The sequence below is a fragment of the Amblyomma americanum genome, chromosome 2, assembly GCF_052857255.1.
Source record: "Amblyomma americanum isolate KBUSLIRL-KWMA chromosome 2, ASM5285725v1, whole genome shotgun sequence".
Lineage (NCBI taxonomy): Eukaryota > Metazoa > Arthropoda > Arachnida > Ixodida > Ixodidae > Amblyomma > Amblyomma americanum.
Genome location: NC_135498.1, coordinates 194,832,065 through 194,854,880, shown reverse-complemented (window position 1 = coordinate 194,854,880; position 22,816 = coordinate 194,832,065). Strand labels below are relative to the sequence as shown.

The 22,816-nt window shown below is 48.5% G+C and overlaps 1 protein-coding gene across 1 annotated transcript in view; it reads right to left on the bottom strand.

Moving 5' to 3' along the window:
- The window catches only part of LOC144119395 (testis-specific serine/threonine-protein kinase 3-like), a 984,587-nt gene that overhangs the window by 613,266 nt on the left and 348,505 nt on the right, over window positions 1-22,816 (bottom strand). The window lies entirely within an intron of this gene.

The window sequence follows — 22,816 nt, the reverse complement described above, 5'->3', positions numbered from 1 at the left end:
TGAATTTGCCATTCTCTATCATGTGATGCTTTTAGCGCATGACAGAAGCCAATAGAAATCAACGAAACCAAGGCAGCATAGCCAATTTTTTAATTTTTATTATATGTTGTTTATAAACAGCAGATTGATATTCTAATTATTTAACGATTATTTATTTTTATACTATAATACTTTCAATGCCCGTAGGCACAACAGAAATGAGAGGTGGGATTTTCATAATATTTGCAGTACAGGACAAAACAAAAATGAAACTAGAAAGCACCTTGAACGGCGATCTTGAAATTAGTGGTGTCACGAATAGGGACCGTGGAGGCGGAAGACGGCTCCATTCAGAAGCGGTTATTGGCAAAAATGAACAAATTAGTGCCGCAAGATGGCACTTCAACTTTATGTGAATGGTTGATAGGAGACGAGATGTAACTGGGTGTGGTGAAAAGGTATTCTTTCAGGAACGGATTAAAATGGTATATATACGAAAAAAAATACGACGGAGTACTTACGGCGTAGTGAAAAGTCAGGTTTACCTTGTTTTATTCATGGACGCGATGCTTCAATAATGTGAATAATTAAAGAGAATAGAACGGGCTGCGCGGTTCTGAATGTTTTCAAGGGGAAGGGTGAGATTGGAATGAGAAGGTTCTTATATGGCACACGCATGTTGTAATTTTCGACGGACGAGTGTATTGTGCAGAGTAAGTTTTAGTGAGGTGAGTGCTGATGAAAAGGGTCGTCTTAGATAGCCAAACGTTCGGTTAGCATTGTTAATGACATATTCAACATGCGTGCTCTAGGAAAGCTTGCTAGTAATATGTAGTCCTAGATACTTATAGGATCATGGAAAAAATATAAAGCGCACTGAGGACAACGGACAAGGATGACCAAACAACACAAGCGCTTGTCCTGAGTGCGCTATATTTTCCATGGTGCTATACCAACTAGCTCAAATGTCGATTATACTTATACGTGTCAACAACCGACAGGACAGTACCATTAATATATTATCAGGGCCTATCAGGAGGGCCTATCAGAAGGAGTAGAGCGGAGGGAAACACGCATAGTTTTGCATTTAGTACTGTTAAGCTGCAATAGCCATTCGTTACAGCAAATGGATACACTATCTACATATTCTTGAATACATTATGGATGAATGGATACATTATCTCGATTCTCTTATCTAGATCATTATCTAGATCATCATTTTACTTAGAATGCTTGTAGTCAGACAGGTTCTTCCTTGCTCTTACACGCTCCTCCCGACGAAGCCGGACCACCACGAAATGAAGATTACAGCAGAATTTATTTACATTATGTATACCACTGAGACAACTATGCTGCCATCAGGATGTGTCTTCTCGCCTCGGCATCCACAATCTGTCTCTTCGTTCGTCTGCATTTCTCTCTCCTCGGTTCAGGGTCCTCCTTTCCAGCTTACTCTGGTTCGCCACCGCTTCCCCGTTGCTCTCTTTGGTTGGCTCCTTGTGAAGGCGGCATCTCGGCTGGTTCCTGGAACCCGGCGGTCGTTACGGAGGCGTCGCCCCTCCCAAGCGCAGACCGTGGTCCTGTCAGGTGACACCCATCTCCGGCGTACTTCCCAAGGGAGTGCATCTCGCCTCAGCCGCGAGCCGTCTACCCGGCGCGCCAACTTGCCGCCACCTCGGTCAGTGCACGCGACTGTTTCTTGGGCACGGCGGACGGCCAGCACGCACACCTATGTAACAGCGGAGTCCTCGAGGCTGCCGTTCATCTTCGGGTCTACGCCATCCTCCAGGCGCCGGCTATCGCACCCCCTCCCCCTCCCTCCTCCTTCACGCCGGTCTGGGGTGTCTCCCATCAGTTGTACCCGCCCATTGCCGTTTTGCAAGGATGAAAACGAACAGAACTGTGAGCCACAACTTAACAAAATCAAAATTCTGACAAGGAACAAAGATAGATTAGCTCGGGAAATATCGGAAGCCTTTTTTATCAAGGCGAGAAGATATATGTGTGTCAGCACCACTTCTGACTCACTGCATGCCAAAGAGTTCACATTGATTCAAACCAGACGACGAAATACATTTTACTGTTCTCAATCTACAGTGCTTTATTGATGTCATCTCGGGAAAAAACAAAGATTGTTTTGCGACTTCACCATATACCAATAATTCCTCCTGCCTTAACTGTTCTATTTTCTCCCATTTCAGTCTATTGCTGCCACCTTGCATGTTAATGAAACCTACATCTGAATTAACTTAGCCCTGGCGCTTGCGTTTATATCTTCTCCTATGGTTCCAGCGTACCTCTGACATTGGTTTTTCCTTCTCTACATTGGTTCCCTCAGAGCTCTGGGTCCCCCCAAAAAAGCTGTTGCCTGGCGACCTATTATAATACCCATCCTATTGCCAGTGGCACCACCGTAGTGAATGACATCCTGTGCAAAAGGGTGGGGGCTTACCTCATACACTTCCCTGTTAACTTTCATTACCCCGCGTCCTAGTCGTCGACTCATTAACCTAATTACACGGTTAGCCTCAACGACACTACTTTCCATTTCGCTAGCCTGCCTCTGGACCTCTGGGATTGTGCATATTGCCGCGAATATTTGCAGTGTTTGTTCGTTCTTCAAATCTGCCGTCACACCACTTTATCGCTTTGTTTGCGACGCAAGAGGCGATTTAGTTTATCTCAATTGATCGCAGCCAGGCAGAGTTGATTCTACGTTGTTCCGGAATGTTCTAGTATCTTCGCACGTTTTATCTCGAAAGTTTGCTATCACCTTTAAATCGAGTACGGCCGACAGCGGCGGGCATTCTGTTCGACGACCGCCGAGCTCGCTTGTCGCATCGCCGCCGCCGAGTGATTCAGTCCATTGTGGGCGCAAGTCAGCCCAATAAACAGTTTTCTTTCAGAAGACATTTTGTCCATCTTCATCACTCCTTCGACTGCCGTCACCACTACGTGACAACTGGTGGAGGTGCTGGGCTGCCTTCCATGTTCCGGACGCCCCCTTCAAGTCGTGACGCCAGCCCTCAGCGCTTCGCACCCGAGGACGAGCCAGCAGATCAGCGAGCCAGCCGACGTCTCTAGGGAGAGGAGCCCGAGTTCGGGACTCTGCCGGACCGCACCAGACAGCAAAAAGACGCTGGAACGAGCACCGCAACCTCGCCGAAGATGTCGACACCGATCATACTGCAGCTGCCGCGGGTGTCGCCAACTTTCAATGGATCTCTAGGCGGAGACCCCGAAGAATAGGTGTACCAATTTGAGCGAGTGGCGTCATTAAACAAGTGGAATGATGCGGCAAAAATTGGACACGCATTTTTCTCATTGGATGGCTCCGCACGCGCGTGGTACAAAAACCACGAGTCGTCCCTTACGACATGAGAGCTATTAAAGACTGAACTATTGAAGGTATTCACCAGTGTCGTGAGGAAAGAAAGAGCCGAACGACTCTTCGAGCCCAGGATCCAGCTTCGAATGAGCCCGTACGTCGAGATGATGAAGCGCCTAATTCGCCGCGCCGACCTTGAGATGACGAGGAAAAGAAAGTTCAGTTTCTAATGCGCGGCGTAAAAGAACAACTCTTTGCCAGCCTCGTCCGCCAGCTGTCAAAAACAGTCGAGGAATTCATGCAAGAAGCCTGCACGATTGAGAAGACCCTTGACGTCCGAGCTCGGCAGTACAATCGCCCTTCCTCTGCCTGTGCAATTCGTTCGGACAAGACGGCCACCACTAGCGACAGCTTGCGGAAAGTTATCCGCGAAATCGTCCGAGAGGAGCTACGCCGATTACTGCCATCCTCCCCACAGCCACAAGCAGCGACTCTGATGGATGTGGTACGGGAAGAAGTTGCAACTGGCACTTGGAACCCAGACGGCCACATAACCCCAGGCCATGTCCTACGCCGCTGCAGTAAGGACCCCTCAGCCCCAACGACAACCCCCGCATCCTGTCCGACATGAACAACTTGTTGCCGAAGGCCACCTCCATGCCCCCGCCCGCCCAGCCTCCGATCGACCCTCAAGCTGCAGGAAATGCGACGCCTGGAGTACTTCCGACAACCGGCAATTGTGCTTCCATTGCGGTGAGGCCGGCCATATTCTTTGTCACTGCCCGTACCGACGTATTGGTCTTCGAGCATTTGCCGTTAACGCCCCACGACCACGCTTCGGCCAACGTGCACAGGAAATCGACGAGTACCTGCGTCGAGAGGAGTACACGAAGAACCGCTTTTCGCGCTCACCATCGCCGTCAACCTCGCAATTTGCGTCGCAACGCCGCAGCTACGCAGCCGCGGTACGAGGAAGGTCTCCCAGCCCCCGTAGGTGAAACTAAAGACAGCAACCTCTGGGGGTGAGCTTGCTCACGCGCGAAACGCCGAAGATCGTGCACTGACCACGCCCCATGAAGACGCTGCACCCGCGACGCCGCATGGAGAACCTGCACACGCTGCACCGACGCCGTACAAAATGAAGAAATGCTTCGACCACACGCCCCACCCGGGACTCGCGTACGCGACACCGCCGTGACCCGACGCCGAGAGCGACATGCAAAGAAAGAGCCAGGACCTCCGACTTAGAGGTGACTATCGACGGCCTGAAAGTTACCGCTCTAGTCGACACAGGAGCCGATTACTCGGTGATGAATGCAACATTCGCTGCGCAGCTGAGAAAAGTCACAACGGCTTGGGACGGCCCACAAATTCGCATCGCAGGGGGCTACCTCCTTATGCTATCAGGACGATGCACAGCAGGAGTGGCTGTCAAAGGACATACCTATCCTGCGACCTTTGTTGTGCTCTAATTAATGGCCTATTAAATTTATTGCTAAGTAAACGATATGAAAGAAAACGTAAAATTCATGACGCATTCTTTGAAGGCACAGCTAACTTACGGCCCAAAGCTAATTACTACCCAATACGTAACAACGACGCCTGGTATGTGCCATCCTTTCGTACTAATTACGGTCGGCAAATGCTCCGACATATAATTCCAACATTTCTTAATCGGCGCAATGAGCCCTGGGGACCTGATGATACGGTTTGTTTTTTTTTTGCTGCTAGTTTTCTCCTCCTTTCTCCCTTTTTTTTCTTTTTGTTATTCTTCGCTTCGCATTTTTCAGTGTTCCTGAGCGTTTCGTGTTAATTCTGCCGACTTCACTTATTTATTATTGTAAGAGGATGTTCACTAATTTTTTATTGAATATTATGTTTGCCTATGCACTGTAGTCTTTTTTTATTGTTTTGTCCGTGTTCTTCTTCTTCTTCTTCTTCTTCAGTGATTGTTGGAAAGGATGAAAAGGAGGGAGACACGGGCTTGTCTACTGGAGGACTAGCCTCCACGCCCACTGCCGGCGTGTCGTAGAAAGAGGAGGGGAGGGGAAAAAGATTGAAAGGAAAGGGTAGGCGCGCAGCCGCAATGATAATGTCGAATGACATACGCAGTCCCCTGTGGCCTATAGGCGGCCAGAGAGGCCGGAGGCCTCCAGGAAGTTGAGGAGGTGCCGGAGGGCTTTGGCAGGATTATGACAGCCGGGGAAGAGAAGGTGGTCCGCTGATGTGCAGGGGAGGCCCAGGGAGCGGTAGCCAGCCTCCATGATAGTCCTTGCGGAGACAAGGGCAGGGCATACACACAGGAGGTGTTGGGCAGTCTCTTCCGGGTAAGTGCAGAAGAAGCAACCCGGGGAGTCAGAGAGGCCGATGCGTAAAAGGCGGGAGCCGGTGTTGGCGCAGCCTACCCTGAGTCTCAGTAGGAGGCTGCGCTCTTTGCAGTCCATGCCTCGAGTTGGGAGTGGATTGGGGGGGATGGCCGTTTGCCACCCTGGGATCAGGGTGATCTAGGAGGAGGAGGCGGTCCACTGTGTTCCTTGCCAGATCCAAGGGGCACAGGTTCCTGGAGAGCGGAGTACCCGGAGAGTGGGCAGATTCTGTTGCTGCCGGTTTTTGTGTACGGGGGTGCTCCCCTCTTTCAAGCCAGTCATAGGCTCTTTGGGTGCACCCCTAACATCCCTGATGTTGAAATAAAGGTATTTGTATTTGTACTGTATTTGTACCACAATGCTCCCGCGAAGTGATCTTGGGTAGGGATTTTCTTAATTAGCATCAGGCGATCATCGACCTGCGATCCAAGCTGATCGCGCTTTCGACGGACGAAGCCATCGCTCAGATGAAAACTCGAGAAAATCACGTTGCACTGAGTGTCCTGAAGGAAGAAGTGAGCGTCCCACCCCGTTCAAGCATTATCGTGACCGTAGGTGCCACGATAGCCATTAACGCTGAAGCCATCATTGAGGAGAACATGCAGTTGCTTCTAGACCGAGGAATCAGCATCGCAAGAGGCATCGCACATTTCCGCAGTGGCCAGGCCGAAGTACTGCTGACTAACTTCAGCGAAGAATACCGGCACATTAACCGAGGAACGACGATTGCTTTCTTCGACTAAATATTCGACGTACGAGACTCCTTCGCCCTTTCCGACCCCTCCGCAGAAGATTCGCCTGACCAAGAGAATTCGCCAACTTTAGACATCAACCCAGCCCTGCCCCGGAGCAGACAGACCGGATCCGCAATCTGCTTCGAAGCTACAGCGAGTGTTTTTCGTCATCGCCGAAGGTCCGACAAACGCCTATTGTCAAGCATCGCATTATAACGGACCAACACGTCCGACCTCTCCGTCAAAGCCGCCACCGTGTGTCACGTGAGAACTACAAGCCATCCGGGACCAAGTCGAAGAAATGCTTCGCGACGATGTCATCCACCCTTCAAACAGCCCATGGGCGGCACCGGGTGTTCTAGTGAGAGAGACGGCGCACTTCGATTCGTCGTTGATTACCGCCGCTTGAACAACATAACAAAGAAGGACGTCTACCCCCTCCCCCGCATCGACGACACAGGACGGCCTCTGCAACGCCAAATATTTCTCATCAATGGACCTCAAGAGCGGCAACTGGAAAATTGAGATCGACGAAAAAGATCGCGACTAGACAGCATTCATCACTCCAGATGGCCTATTTGAGTTCAAGGTGATGCCATTTGGTCTCCGTTCCGCACCAGCGACGTTTCAGCGAGTAATGGATACAGCGCTGGCAGGCCTGAAATGGCAAATTTGTCTGTTATACTTAGACGACGTCTTTGTCTTCGCCTCGAACTTTGACGAGCACCTCAAACACTCCTTGAACTTTTTATAGCAAACTTTTAAACCAGCCGTACCAAATCTGGTGTCATCAATTACTGTTTAAGCGATCACCTTCCGATTTTCATTTCAGTGTATAATGGGTTCCAAGCTATTGCGAAATCTGAGCCGCCTTTGTCTCGCTCGCAAATCAATCCGCGCACTTTATCGAGATTCCATGATTACATGCGGCAGTGAGCTGGAATGATGTGCTCTGTGAACATAAGGCCTATATAGCCTATGATACGTTTGTGAAGAAATTTTTATCATTGTATAAAACCTGCTTTCCCCTGGAAACGTGTGCTAGGTCAAAGAAAATCCCTAAGCCATGGGTAACGTCTGAACTCCTTAACCTGATAAAAAAGCGTGACAGGCTCTTTTAGAAGTTTATCAGCAACAAATGCCCTGAGGCTCTCAAAGCTTTTAAGACCTATAGAAATCTTGTCACCAAAGAACTTCATGCTGCTAGAAATCGTTATCACTATAATCTTCTAACTTCCCCGAATCAGCAATCTGGTGACGTCTGGCGGAGGTTAAACCAAATATTCGGCAAATCTCCAGAGATGCTTACAAAACTAGATAATAATGGCTTAGAAATTTCAGGGGTGGACTTAGCTAATACATTCAATGACTATTTTCTTTCTCTAACCTCAGTGTCGTCCAGTGGAGACTACTTGTCTTTTATGAAACATCCTTCCAACAAACTGCGTTTCCTGAGCCAGTCTCGGAATCTGAAATATTAACCACATTTGCCAGTTTGAAAAACAGCACGTCAACTGACATAATGAGTCTTCAAGTAGAGCTTATAAAATATTTTATTGACCTAATTGCACATATCTAGGCACATATATTTAACATTTGCCTTTCTTCGGGGGTGTTTCCTCGGAGCATGCAATGTGCGAAAGTCACGGTAGTATATAAAAAAGGCGATAAGAACAACCGGTCTAATTACCGTCCGATTTCAATACTCCCCGTTTTTTCTAACTTCTACAAAATTTAGATCACTATGGTATTCTCGGTATAGCCCACAAGTTAATTTCGGGTTACCTTCAGTACCGATCCCAATGCGTTGTTATAAATGGTCACTCTTCTGTCGTCAAACCGTTTAAACGAGGTGTTCTGCAAGGAAGCATCCTAGGTCCTTTTATAATTATTCTATATATAAACGACATAGTTAACTTTGACCTAAGTGCTAAGCACATAATTTATGCTGACGACACAAGCCTGTTTTTTCCAGGTAGTTCTGGTCCGGATTTGGCTTGTCATGCTAAACGAACACTTAATCTCGTTATTACCTGGGCAGCAAGAAATGAATTAAAATTAAAAATTGCAAAAACCAAGGCTGTTATGTTCCATTCAAGAAATATAGTTTATGTATTACCACCAACTGTCAATGACCGCATAGAGATACAGGTTATGCATTGTTTCAAGACGCTCGGAGTTATTTTTTCTGAAAAGTTGTCCTGGAATGCACACATAAATGAGCTCATCAAAATACTTTCTAAAACTATGAATCTCATGCGCCGACATTGTTTCATGTTTCCAAGAGCAGTTAATATTATGCTTTACAGCTCCTTATTCTCATCATGTCTTAATTACGGCGCACTTGTTTGGGGGACTACTACTAAAGACAATATTCATGAGCTCCATTTGCAACAAAAATGTGCCATTCACATAATATACAAATCAGCCTTAAGTCACACGCAGATGAACAAGCAGCTAAATATTGTCAGCGTAGAATCTATGACTACAGACTTTCTAAGCAATACAGATTAGAAAGAACTAAACGGAATGACACCTTGAAGTTACTGGCACATCTATATACACACTTCTATATACCAAATGTGCAACCCAGATGAATGGAAATCGAGCAAATGCCGTACAGGATATGGAAGGCAAATGTTAAAATCTAGACTACCAACATTGCTGAATGAATTCGCGAGGAGGAGAAATACAGATTTTGACTCTATTTCAATGAAGAGCCTGCGGAATAATTATGTATAGCGCTGAAATGTCACCACGTCTTAAAACTTGAAACTGTTTGCGCATTTACTTTTTCTTCTTTTTCCTTTTTTTGCTGTGTTCTTTATTGCTGATGTCTTTGTATCATGTTGTATGTATGGGTAAACATATATACGCTTCACCAAGTAAACTAATAATTTCATTACATTGCACTTTATTTTCATGTATGCTCATGTTTGACTTGTGTTTGTATTCTCATATTGCACCCATTTTTATGTCTTTATTTTTAACCACTGCAGCATGTAGCTGCTCACTGCTTGCCATGTATTGGGGTACGGGCCTTAGTCACACCTTCTGGCTTTTTTCCCGTGCTCCAAACATCCCTAAGATGTTGAATAAATATTGTATTGTATTGTATTGTATTGTAAACAAAACACTTTGAACTGTACTAGACGCCGGCGAAAATAACGAAGCGCCGACCAAAAGGTGTTGTCAATATGGAAGGACGTTTCGACTTCCACACGGAAGTCTTGTTCACTGATGGAAAAATTTCGCACACAAAGCTTAAGTACGTTGTGCTAATCGTCGCAGGCATCTAGCGTACGAGGGCGGTAGATTGCCGATGTTACGGTTGAGCGTCTGATCTGTTGTCTGGATAAACAGAGACTCCAGATATTGGCGTGACATCCAGTTTTTCTCACGGCCGATAATTGCCGCTTCTTCCCAAGCGATATCATGTTTCGGTTTTCAACGTGTTCAGCCAGTGCGTTGGAACAAGCCTTCTTTTTCTTGACATCATTCTTGTGCTCATTCAGCCGTCTTTCAAAGTTTCCGCTTTCACCTATGTAGGAGTGATCGCAGTCTGAGCAGGGGATTTTATGAATTACTCCGTGAAACTTTTCCTTTTTTAGCTTGTCCTTTACGGACACCAACTCGTGACGAAGCTTGCACGCAGGCACGTGAGCTATATGCACATCACAGGTGCGAAAAACGCGGGCCAATGACTCGCTCACGCCTGGCACATAGGGTATTGCAGCTCGGGCACGGCAAGGTAGGTGAACGGGCTGAGCTCGTCTCGTTGTCTGCAGTATTACAGCGTTCACGAAGTGCTGTGGGTAGCCACAATTGTTGAGCTCGCGTCGCACTTGGCGTTTGTCAGAGGCTTTTTCTTCGGGTTTCGAGCATATTCTTTCCGCACGACGGACGAGGGTAGAAACAACGGAGCGCTTATGGCACGTAGGATGGAATTAATTAAAGTGAAGGTATTGGCCTGTGTGCGTGTCCTTTCTGTACACCTTGAATAATAGGCGGTCATCACGTCGCTCCACCATGACGTCCAGAAAAGGAAGACGGCCAGAAATCTCCTCCTCGACGGTAAACTGGATGGAATCTTCCATGCTTTTGAAATGGTTCGTGAAAGCAGCCAAGGCATTCTTTTTGATTATGCAAAAGCAGTCATCAATGTACCGCAGGAAGACCTTCGGGCGCGGTTCGAACGAAGCCAAAGCGCGGCTTTCCAGTGCTTCCATTGTGAGGTTTGCGGTTGTGACCGAGATAGATGCTCCCATGGCAGTGCCATGAACCTGCTTGTAGACAGTGCCCCGAAAGATGAAGTACGTGTTCTTCAAGCAAAACTGCAGAAGCTTCAACAGGTCCGATGGATCGATGGGTGTCCTAGCACTCAGTCCGTCGTCGTCCTGAAGCGCTGAACGGCATACCTCCACCGCCAGATCCACAGGGACGCTGGTAAACAGTGATCTGACGTCAAATGACACCATTATCTCGTCGCTGTCAATCGTGATTTCGCGTATTTTTTCAGTAATATCAAAGGAGTTGCGTACGAAAGTCGGTCTCTTGCCAACGAATGGCGAAAAAACTTTGTGCAAGTAGCCTGAAAGCCGGTACCAGGGAGAGCGGGTAAAATCCACTATTGGTCGCATTGGAACGCCTGGCTTGTGGATCTTCGGGAGGCCATATAAAGCAGTTGCAGATCCATTGTGGCAGAGGAGCGTGAAGTATAACGACCTGTGCTGTGGTGGAACAAACTGGAAGACGTCTGTCAAAAGCCTTTGCAACTCTCGCTCTACCTTGAGTGTAGGGTCCCGCTTGAGTCGCATGTACGTGCCATCATCTTCCAGAAGCTTCGTCATTTTGTCAACGTAGTCGCTGTGGTTTAGGATGACGGTGGTGTTGCCCTAGTCAGCAGGTAAGATTACGATATCCGTATTGCTCCGCAGGCTCTTGACTGCAACACGCTCCTGTGCAAGGAGTGGGGTGGGGTGCCGATGTGGCAGATTGGCGAGTATGCTGATCGCACGGGTACGAGCTTCTTCTCGGCGATTGTTTTCCACACGTCCCACAGCCTGTTCCACGGCACAGATGATTTTTCTTGCATCCGGTGTCCGAATGAGATCGTCAGCATCCAGTTGCACGCGAACTTCGTAGCTAGTCTACAGTCTGGTCAGCGTGAGCGCACACACAAAGAGAAGCTAATCAGACTGCTACCTGGCCGTAAAGGGAGTCCGGCCAACAGACCTACCCCCACCGTCCACAATCTGTCTTCGTATAGGCCTACTCGAACAGAGCTCGCCGTTCTAGAGCTTGGTTTGAACTTCAATACGAGAGCGGCTCCGGACGCAAGAAAAATCATCTGTGGCGTGGAACAGGCTGTGGGACGTGTGGAAAACAATCGCCGAGAAGAAGCTCGTACCCGTGCGATCAGCATACTCGCCAAGCTGCCACATCGGCACCCCACCCCACTCCTTGCTCAGGAGCGTTATGCAGTCAGGAGCCTGCGGAGCAATACGGATATCGTAATCCTACCTGCTGACAAGGGCAACGCCACCGTCATCCTAAACCATAGCGACTACGTTGCGAAAATGCGGAAGCTTCTGGAGGATTATGGCAGGTACATGCGACTCAAGCGGGACCCTACACTCAAGGTAGAGCGAGAGTTGCAAAGGCTTTTGACAGACGTCTTCCAGTTTGTTCCACAATAGCACAGGTCGTTATACTTCACGCTCCTCTGCCACAATGGATCTGCCCCTGCTTTAAATGGCCTCCCGAAGATCCACAAGCCAGGCGTTCCAATGCGACCAATAGTGGATTTTACCCGCTCTCCCTTGTACCGGCTTTCAGGCTACTTGCGCAAAGTTTTTTCGCCACTCGTTGGCAAGAGACCGACTTTCGTACGCAACTCCTCTGATTTTTCTGAAAAAATACGCGAAATCACGATTGACAGCGACGAGATAATGGTATCATTTGACGTCAGATAACTGTTTACCAGCGTCCACGTGGATCTGGCGGTGGAGGTATGCCGTTCAGCGCTTCGGGACGACGACGGACTGAGTGCTAGGACACCCATCGATCCATCGGACTTGTTGAAGCTTCTGCAGTTTTGCTTGAAGAACACGTACTTCATCTTTCGGGGCATTGTCTACAAGCAGGTTCATGGCACTGCCATGGGAGCATCTATCTCGGTCACAACCGCAAACCTCACAATGGAAGCACTGGAAAGCCGCGCTTTGGCTTCGTTCGAACCGCGCCCGAAGGTCTTCCTGTGGTACATTGATGACTGCTTTTGCATAACCAAAAAGAATGCCTTGGCTGCTTTCACGAACCATTTGAACAGCATGAAAGATTCCATCCAGTTTACCGTCGAGGAGGAGACTTCTGGCCGTCTTCCTTTTCTGAACGTCATGGTGGAGCGACGTGATGACCGCCTATCATTCAAGGTGTACAGAAAGGACACACACACAGGCCAATACCTTCACTTTAATTCAGTCCATCCTACGTGCCATAAGCGCTCCGTTGTTTCTACCCTCGTCCGTCGTGCGGAAAGGATATGCTCGAACCCCGAAGAAAAAGCCTCTGACATACGCCAAGTGGGACGCGAGCTCAACAACTGTGGCTACCCACAGCACTTCGTGAACGCTGTAATACTGCAGACAACGAGACCAGCTCAGCCCGTTCGCCTACCTTGCCGTGCCCGAGCTGCAACACCCTATGTGCCAGGCGTGAGCGAGTCATTGGCCCGCGTTTTTCGCACCTACGATGTGCATATAGCTCACGTGCCTGCGTGCAAGCTTCGTCACGAGTTGGTGTCCGTAAAGGACAAGCTAAAAAAAGAAAAGTTTCCCGCAGTAATTTATAAAATCCCCTGCTCAGACTGCGATCACTCCTGCATAGGTGAAAGCGGAAACTTTGAAAGACGGCCGAATGAGCACAAGAATGATGTCAAGAAAAAGAAGGCTTGTTCCAACGCACTGGCTGAACACGTTGAAAACACGAAGCATGATATCGCTTGGGAAGAAGCGGCAATTATCGGCCGTGAGAAAAACTGGATGTCACGCCAATATCTGGAGTCTTTGTTTATACAGACAACAGATCAGACGCTCAACCGTAACATCGGCAATCTACCGCCCTCGTACGCTAGATGCCTGCGACGATTAACACAACGTACATAAGCTTTGTGTGCGAAATTTTTACATCAGTGAACAAGACTTCCGTGTGGAAGTCGAAACGTCCTTCCATCTTGACAATACCTTTAGGTCGGCGCTTCGTTATTTTCGCCAATGTATTCACCCGACCAGACGAGATTTCGTCGAACCTTAGATTTCATCGTACTAGACGCCATCAAGTCGTCTGGCCTAACCTTGAAAGCAGAGAAGTGCCACTTTGCCTACGAAGAGCTGCTGTTTCTAGGCCACATTGTTAGCAAGGAGGGAGTACGCCCCGACCCGCAGAAAACAGCTGATATTGAACAGTTTCCTCCGCCGGCCGATAAGAAAGCACTGCGCAGGTTCCTCGGACTGTGCCGATATTACCGACGATTTGTGAAAAACTTTTCGCGCATCACCGAGCCCGTGACCGAACTGGCGAAGGCAGACGGGCCGTTTAAATGGGAAGCGCCGAAAGCAGAAGCCTTCAAGGAACTTCAGCGTCATTTTGCAGTCCCCACCGATCCTCCCGCATTTTGGTGAAAACCTTTTCGCGCATCACCGAGCCCCTGACCCAACTGACGAAGGCAGACGTGCCGTTTAAATGGGAAGCTCCGCAAGCAGAAGCCTTCAAGGAACTTCAGCGTCGTTTACAGTCCCCACCGATCCTCACGCATTTTGATGAAAACGCCGATACTGAAGTTCGTACCGACGCAAACAGCGTGGGCCTAGGCGCCGTCCTCGTTCAAAAAAGCGACGGGCTGGAGAAATTCCTCGCATACGCTAGTCGTTCCCTTTCCAAGGCCGAGGCCTACTATTCGACAACTGACAAGGAGTGCCTTGCCATCATCTAGGCTACGTCAAAATTCCGCCCCTACCTGTACGGAGGACCGTTCAAGGTGTTCAGCTATCACCATGCGCTGTGCTGGCTTGCCAATTTCATGGACCCCCCTGGCCGACTCGCTCGATGGAGTCTGCGCCTCCAGGAGTTTGATGTCACCGTCATTTACAAGTCCGGACGCAAGCACTCTGACGCCGATTGTCTCTCACGAGCCCCTGTAGATACACCGCCGCCGGACGATGATGAGGACGCCTTCCTGGGACCCATCAGCCCCAGCTCATTTGCTCAGCACCAACGCTCAGACCCCGACCTAAAACGCCTCATCAAGTACCTGAAAGGCAGGGTTTCTTCACCCCCCGCTTCAGTCAAGTGAGGACTGTCTTCCTGCTATGTGCAGCATGAGCTCCTTGTGAAGAAGAACTTGGCATTGAGAAAAACAGCCTACCTTCTTGTTGTACCTGCTTGTCTCCGCGAAGAAGTTCTACACAGTTCACACGACGAGCCGACAGCTGGACATCTCGGGTTTACTCGCACCATCCGCCGCATTCAAGACAAGTATTACTGGCCCTCACTGTCTGCCGATGTCGGATATTATGTGAAAACCTGGCGAGATTGTCAGCGACGAAAGACCCCTCCCACACGAGCAACAGGATTCTGAACCCCGTTGAACCTCCCTCAAGGCCCCTTAAGCAGATCGGCATGGACTTGCTTGGCCCTTTTCCAAATTCAACGTCTGGAAATAAGTGGATCATCATGGCGACCGACTACCTGACCCGCTACGCCGAGGCGAAAGCCCTACTGAACAAAACAGCAGCAGATGTCGCGAAAATGTTCGTGGAGTGCATTCTTCTTCAACACGGCGCCCCCGATGTACTCATCACGGACAGAGGAACAGCATTCACGGCGGAACTAACGCAAGCCATCCGGCGTTACAGCCAAACCAGCCACCGGAGGATAACTGCATACCATCCGCACACCAACGGACTGACCGAGCGCCTGAACAAAACCATCGCCAATATGCTCGCCCTACAAGTCGATGCCGAACACAAAACCTGGGACGTCATCCTGCCTTACGTCGTTATCATCTACAACACCGCAGTGCAGGAGACCACCGAGATGACGCCTTTTAGGCTCATCCATGGCAGCTTATAGGGAAGCCACGACCACGCTAGACGCCATGCTGCCCAACGTTACCGAAGAAGAGAACGTCGACGTTGCCGTCTACCTTCAACGCGCAGAAGAATCTCGAAGGCTTTCACGATTACGGATCAATGATCAGCAGCGGACCGACGCCAGACGCTATAACCTACGAAGACGCAATGCGGAATACAGGCCAGGAGACCAAGTCTGGGTTTGGACGCACGTTCGCCGCCGTGGATTCAGTGAAAAGCTTTTGCGCCGCTGTTTTGGCCGATACAAGGTTCTTCGTCGGCTATGTGAACTGGATTATGAAAGCATTCCTTACGCAATGACTGCATCCCAGGGACGCCGCGTACGACCAGAATTTGTCCATGTAGTCCATCTGACGCCGCATTATGCGCGATAGAGGACGCTGCATTTCCATACTCAATTTTCGTAAGATGCGTTTTATCTGTTACTAGTCGCATTATTTGTTGTAATGCATCTGGTCGATGCTATCTTGCGAGGGGAGGATTGCCGGGAATATTTTCAGCGTTTGTTAGCTCTTCAAATCTGCCGCGACACAACTTTATCGCTTTGTTTGCGATGCAAGACGCGACTAGATTTATCTCGATTGATCGCCGCCTGGCAAAGCTGATCCTACGTTGTTCCGAAATGTCTTAACTTTGCACGCTTTATCTCGAAAGTTCGCTATCCGCTTTAAATTGAGCACGGCCAACAGCGGCGGGCATTCTGCACTCTAACAAAAAGAGGTGTAAAAAAGGGATAAGAAAGGGGTAACTTCGATTTTTACCCCTTCTCGGCAGGCATGGAATAACTTTGCACCCTTGAAATACCTGCTGCGAGACGTTTAGTCTTTCGTGAAAGTTGCACCTTTTTTATCCCTTTTTGTCAGTGTTGAGAACTATTTCGTTTTTTATGCCAAATATGGCGGAAAAAATGCTTCCTGGGATTTCTCCTAGAGGGCACTTCGGGTTTAGTGACTGAAATGTTGGAGGCGAAAGCAATGCTGCGGCATTGTTTGCACTTGCGCAGTATCTCCATGCTAGCGGGTTCTTTTTACTGAAAAGCGCATTTTTCTTTTTCTTAAGAAGTAAACTTTGAAGCGCGGCAGTTCTAGTTGATCAAAAAGACATCTTTTTTCTATGTTGACGCTAGAGCGAGATGTCTTATAAGAAGAAAAAACTGTATAGAAGCTTTGCTGTTTTTTTTATCCTTCAAGAGTTTCTGATCATAACTTACCACTCTAGGGGTAATTTTCCCTTTCGCAACAAAACTGAAAACAATGACAATGACGAATCTTTTTTATGGTTCAATGCTCAAAGAGGCAGCCTGAAGAAATACATGTATGTGAGGTCAGGATTGATATCCTCAACCTTCGTTTTTTAAACTTGCATGGATCAAGGTTTTTGTATTTCTTCTTTTCTCAAATACGAGGTAGCATATTGTTTTACTTATAGCTTTAAGATGGTGCCGTGACCAACGTTGTTTGTAAAGCACGTCGGATGAGGGCAATTGCATGAACGTGTCCTTGAAGCAAGTTGTTCTTAAGTGGTGAGCACCCTCAGCGATGTAAAGCTGGACCCTCGTGGTAGTACGCGGGACGCGTTTATACTCCGACGTAAAGGCGCGCTCACATTAGCGGGAAAACGCGCAACGCTGGACGTTTTCCGCGTGCCGCTTCCCGCGCAAGCCGGTTTTTCTCCCGCTGACAGCCTGCTCTGCCGTCCCGCGGAGCGATGGGTTCGGTACCTATTTTTCCCGTGCCGGTGACCAGAACAGCCAATGGGCGCCGACCGTGAACCGTGACGTCGGTCCCAGTTGAGTGACCCCGTCGGCGGAGGCTGCGCGCGTCCGGCCGGCCGGCCGGCCGGGCACTCGGCGGCTGCTTCGCCAAGGCGACGGGAGGGGAGCTAGCAGGGTGCGCTTTCCAGTCTTCTCTAGTGTCACGTGACTATCCCCTTCTCTTTCTGCTCGTTCGGGTCCTCCCTCAGCGCCTCCTCTCTCCACATTCTAAGACAACCGCAGCGAGAAAACGCGCGCAGTGTGAGCGTCATTCTGAGGAGCTGCGAGGCAGCGTCGACGTTGACGCTGTGCCTGCGCGGGAAGCTTCCCGCTAGTGTGAGCGCGCCTTAACGCGCGCGCGCGGCACGGCGACGTCACGCTGGCCACAGCGAGACCCTCTACACTCCAAAGGCGTTTGACCACCGACGCGTTCGGCGGGTTCGGCGCACCTCGACCACACCAGCGGCAACTTGGAGTGTGTTTCGATTTCGCTCCGAGCGCGTCAGCCTCCGCCGGCCCGGCCAGACCGGTTCCGCCTCTCGTTGAGGCGGCATTTTCCCGTTTTCCAAAAATGATGGGAACCGTCTGGAGTTCAGGTTTGCACAGATTAAGGTGAATATACCCCTCTATATTTCTGAAAAGTTACAATGGAGGGCGACTGACTCCTCTCTTCACACTACCCCGGTTCTGGGTAGAGCAGGAAGTGAAAACCAGTCTGTGAAGGAGGGTGTCTTTCGGAAAGCAATTCTTTTAAGTCAGTTTTTCTGGAATTTTGAAAGTTGAAACCGAGAATTCTTCTTCACGTGAATACAGCCTTTTAATTTCCTGCTCTGCCAAAAGAGAGAATGTGGGTCAATCGCCTTCCATTTTATTCTTTTTATAAAAGGAGAGAGAGTGACGGCCCTTAATCTCAGTGAACCTGAAGCCCCACAGGTGCACTTCCCTGGCATTGGAACTTCAAGCCATTTATACCGTCATTGCTTCCCTCCCGCTCCTTCCAACGTTCAATACAGTTCATATTTACACTGACTCCAGCGCTGCCCTTAAACAGCTTAAGGCTGTTCGACGAACGTTCCATATTTCAAAATCAATTCATGTGCTCTGCGCAAAGTATCCATGTCATGTGCGCATACACTGGATTCGCGGCCATGCCCAGGATCCACATAACATTCAAGCGGATGCTATGACTCATCTTCATACATTAGACGATCCGCCACCTTCCCCTCTTCCCCCAGATCCGTTCCGGTCCCATGTTTCGGATTCCGATGTTCTGCGCCAGCGAACACGCGCTCTGATACCTCCGTGTTCGCACCCTCTCCCCCGTAGTCTTACTCGGCAGGGGGAGGTATCCGTGCGCCGAATTCGGGCAGGGGCGGCTCTGACACCATCTGTTCGTCATCGGTGGCGTGCCAAATATCTGCCAGTACCTAACAGGTGCCCTCACTGTAGCGCTGCACCGGACACTTGTGATGTGCGGCACTTATTGTAGACGTGCCCAGCGACGGCTGCAATCAGAAAACGGCTCCTCAGGGAGGTGGGCCTGTGGTGGAACCGCGAAAGTGACTACGTGAAGTGGACTATGGACCAAGCTCAACCTGGCTTATGCAACTTAATCATTCAAAAACTAAATTGATGTCTTTTACTAACCGAATGTCTCGAATTCAAACAGCATACTCCTTAAATAATAGCTCGCACTAGCTAGTCACCACGTATAAGTACTTAGGACTTCACCTTCATTCAGACTTAGCATGGAACCACCATATTAACCTTATGCTTGCATCTGCTAATCGGTCATTAGGTCTCTTAAAACATAACCTAAAGCATGCTCCTCCTACCTCCGTGCCCATGCCTATACACTCTAATTCTATTCTGTATTCTGTATAAATATATAAATAAATAAATAAATAAATAAATAAATCGTTTCATTAACAACCTCTGCGCCTACCTCAGCGCAACGGTTCTTCACTCCTTCTTTTAACTTTAAATCCCGTGCATTCCTTCCCCCCTTTCCTTTTTCAACTTATGCCTCATGGCACAATTCTCGAATAATAAAAAAAAGCCCCACAGGTTACCACCAACTTTCGAGATCGAGTGTAAAGGGCGGTTCACATGCAAGCGATTCGGCGAATAGAGCGAACAGCGGCGCGGCGCTGCGAAGCGTTTCGCGAGCTCTCGGTTCACATTCGTCGCCACTGCGCGCTTCCCACCGCTACAGTGGCTAGAATTCCAGCCACAGCACAACTACAGTGAACTAGAAGTTTAACTGTTGTACAACCGCTGCGAAAAGCAATGTTCCTGGCAAATGATATGCGCTTGCAACCGGTTTTGGTGCCCTGCAAACACAAAAAAGCGTAATAATATATCCGAACAATTTTGTCGTTTATTTTCATTGTTTATTTGAATAAATATAAATCTTGCGTTTTAAGCATTCAACCCAACTTTTTTAAACAAAATTTTGTACGTGCGGCGTACAAACACAAACACTGGTCTATGCGCATGCTTTCTTGCACGATGCCTTTACTGGTCACGTGGCAACGCCGAGCCTTCATTGGTTGAGATGCCGTGGTGCCGCGTCGCCGCCGCCAAAAATTTCCAACTTGCCCGAACCTCGCCGCTCCAGCCGCTGGAGCTTTCTTCGCCACTTGAGAGAGGGTGTATGCGCCGCGGCGGCGGGATTCGCGAGCGGTTCGTTTACATGGGAAAAGGGCAGTTGCCGAAGGGTACTCTGTTGCATCGTGGTACCTGTTTCGACCTGCTCCTCGCGTTCGTAGCCATGCTTTGCACACAAAAGAAAAGAGAGCGAGTATTTATTGTGGATAAGCTAGAGACTAGTGCTGGTACAGGAACGGAACTTGTCCCCCTATAGAGTCAGTGGAAATTTTGGATTCACTGGAATGTTTGGCTACTCATTGTGTCCTTTCAACAACTCCCCTCTCATACAGATAAAAAAGCATCTTCCCGAACATGAATGCGTAAATGTGAACAAGGGTTTTCGTTTGAAAAATATGTGCTATATTGCAGAGGGTGTTACTATAAATTCTGCAAGTTCTCAACTGACCACTTGCAGATACCAGTAAATCATCTTTTGCGGAAAGCTTGTTTTCCAACTAAAAGGTCTCGAACCCAAACGACACACTCACATTCTTCATGAGAAGTAAAACTCCGGATGGTCGCGCGCTGTCTGCAGCAGAGGCAGGGAGAGGAAAATGTCCTCGTCGCCGTTCCGTGGTGTGTGGGTTGTTCATTGTTCGGGCTACAGGTGCAGAGGGGTGAATGGAGGAAGTTAGAGCGCCGGAAGTTAAAGCGCAGGCGTGATGCATTTTAGCGCCAGGTACAAAAAGCAGTCCAGCCAGCAATATGGCTGTACGTCGAAACGTGTATAGCAAAAAGGAAAAGAGAAAGAAGGGCTTTAGGAGGAGAGAAAAATTATGAATGCGAAGTGCACCCTTCCTTGCCTCTGAAAAGCACCGCTCCTATTGCTGGCATGCTGACTGGGAATCCCCTTGGAATCCAGCCCTTTTGAAATGTGCTGCTTTCATGGAAGCTTCTTTCCCGATCTTTTCACACTGTACTCCTCTAGGGGGTCACAGGCGAGTTGGTACCTGCTTAGTGGCTTTGTCCTTTGTCTCGCTGCATATTTCATTAGCTTCCAGTTCCTACATCCCTATTATTCTTCACAATACAGTTTTCACCAACGTCCTAGCGGCCGCCCCCTCTGGGGCTAGAATACGGCGGTGAAAGGCAATACGTTTTCCGTAATATGCTTATCGCAAACCTTTATCCGCGTACGCAGCGGAAGGTAGTCTGTGCGACCAAAAATGACTCCCGTGACGTCACGGCTTCATAGAAAAACAAAATGATGCACTTTTTTCTCGTGTAATTGACTGCTTTCCGTCTTGTTAACACCTGTAGTCTTGTAACGTATATTTCTACTAATATTGAAGCATATTTTCTTGCTTTTCATAATCTCGTCCAAGCTGATGTCAGTGGAAACCACTTTACAAGGAACTACATCAAGAGAGCGTCCCCAACACATTGAGTCGCTGTTCAAGCGTATCAAAACGTAGTTCAACAAAGCTGGCCCTCGTTGCAGAAACTGCTTTATTTTCATAAATGTGGTGAACACGAATTAATAATAGATCGACGCGACGCAATTTTTTTAGTTGCTGTCCATCGCGTTTGCGAGATGCCTTCAGAGCGATGGATTCGGATAAGGGCAGGAGATAGAGTTCAATCGTGACATTGAGTAGCCTCCGATTTGCTGAGGACATAACTCAGGCCCTAGGGAAGAATGGGCCATGGTTTAACGCCGGTATAAGCACTGAGCACAGAAGGTTCGGAGCAAAACTAGATGAGAATAAAAGTTATTATCAACTGGCCAGGAATCGCAAAATAGTTGCACGGCCGCAGGTCCGGACCACAGGCATGAAATCGCTAGGAGAATATGAATGAGGGAGCTGGAGAGCACTGACAGGCACTCTAAGGTTATGTCCAGACCTGGAAACAAAGCTTGCGCACATCGATCAAAAACTTCAACGTTAACTAAAAGGCTTCAAATTAAAATCTGGAAAACAAAGATGTCCATTTGAGTGTTTTAAAAAACGCGGCAATATGAACACCTTTACCAGACATGCAGTATCCGCTATGCATACTTTCAGGTTCTGCACAATTGCATGCAGCTGGTTAGAACAGCCACGCATTTTTTTTAGCACAGCTGCGTCAAACCTTCACTCTGAGAACGCTTTGTGGTTCGTAACGCGTAATATTGGTGCACTCTTCTGAAGCAAGGCAGCCGGAATCGAGACGGGCTCCCTAGGCACCATTATATCACGTTCAAACACGCACGGACCGTTTCCAGTAATGGCAGTGTTATACGTGAAAGCCTGGGGGTGCGTTTGTTAACTGCATAAAATTTCGGGCTGATGTTTTTGTATTTAAAACAGCGTTTTAAACACCAGTTCTCAAATCCCCACATGCATTCTCCCAACTGAAGCACAAGCCATGAAATAACATGGAATCAATTTTAACTCAGCAGCACCTCTCCCAACTTCGGCACACGGAGCCAGCTTCCAGGCGCTCTCTGCAATATGCTGGGCGATAAATAATTTCACATAAAAATAAATCGGAAACCTTTTTTAGCAACGATGAGCCAGACCGTCACGTAGTGCTATCTTAAATGATATATTACAGGGTACTTAAAAATGATGAGCACTTTTCTGCACGTATTTTTATTACGCAGCTATATAGTATAATGTCCGAAAATGGCAATATTTAGGCCATTTCCCTGGCGCTGCAATCTTTATTGGCCGGATCACGCTGTCAACATCGTATGTTAATGGTGGAAAGCTGAAGCTGTTAATAGCGCAGATTGGTAGTTTTCTAGTGGTGGAGCGTTAAAAGCCAGCTCCGACCGTGGCTTTGCGGCGCCAGTAAATTCCGGAAGTATACCTTGGACATCGATTCATCGAATCACATATATATCATAGAATTCGGATATCGAACCG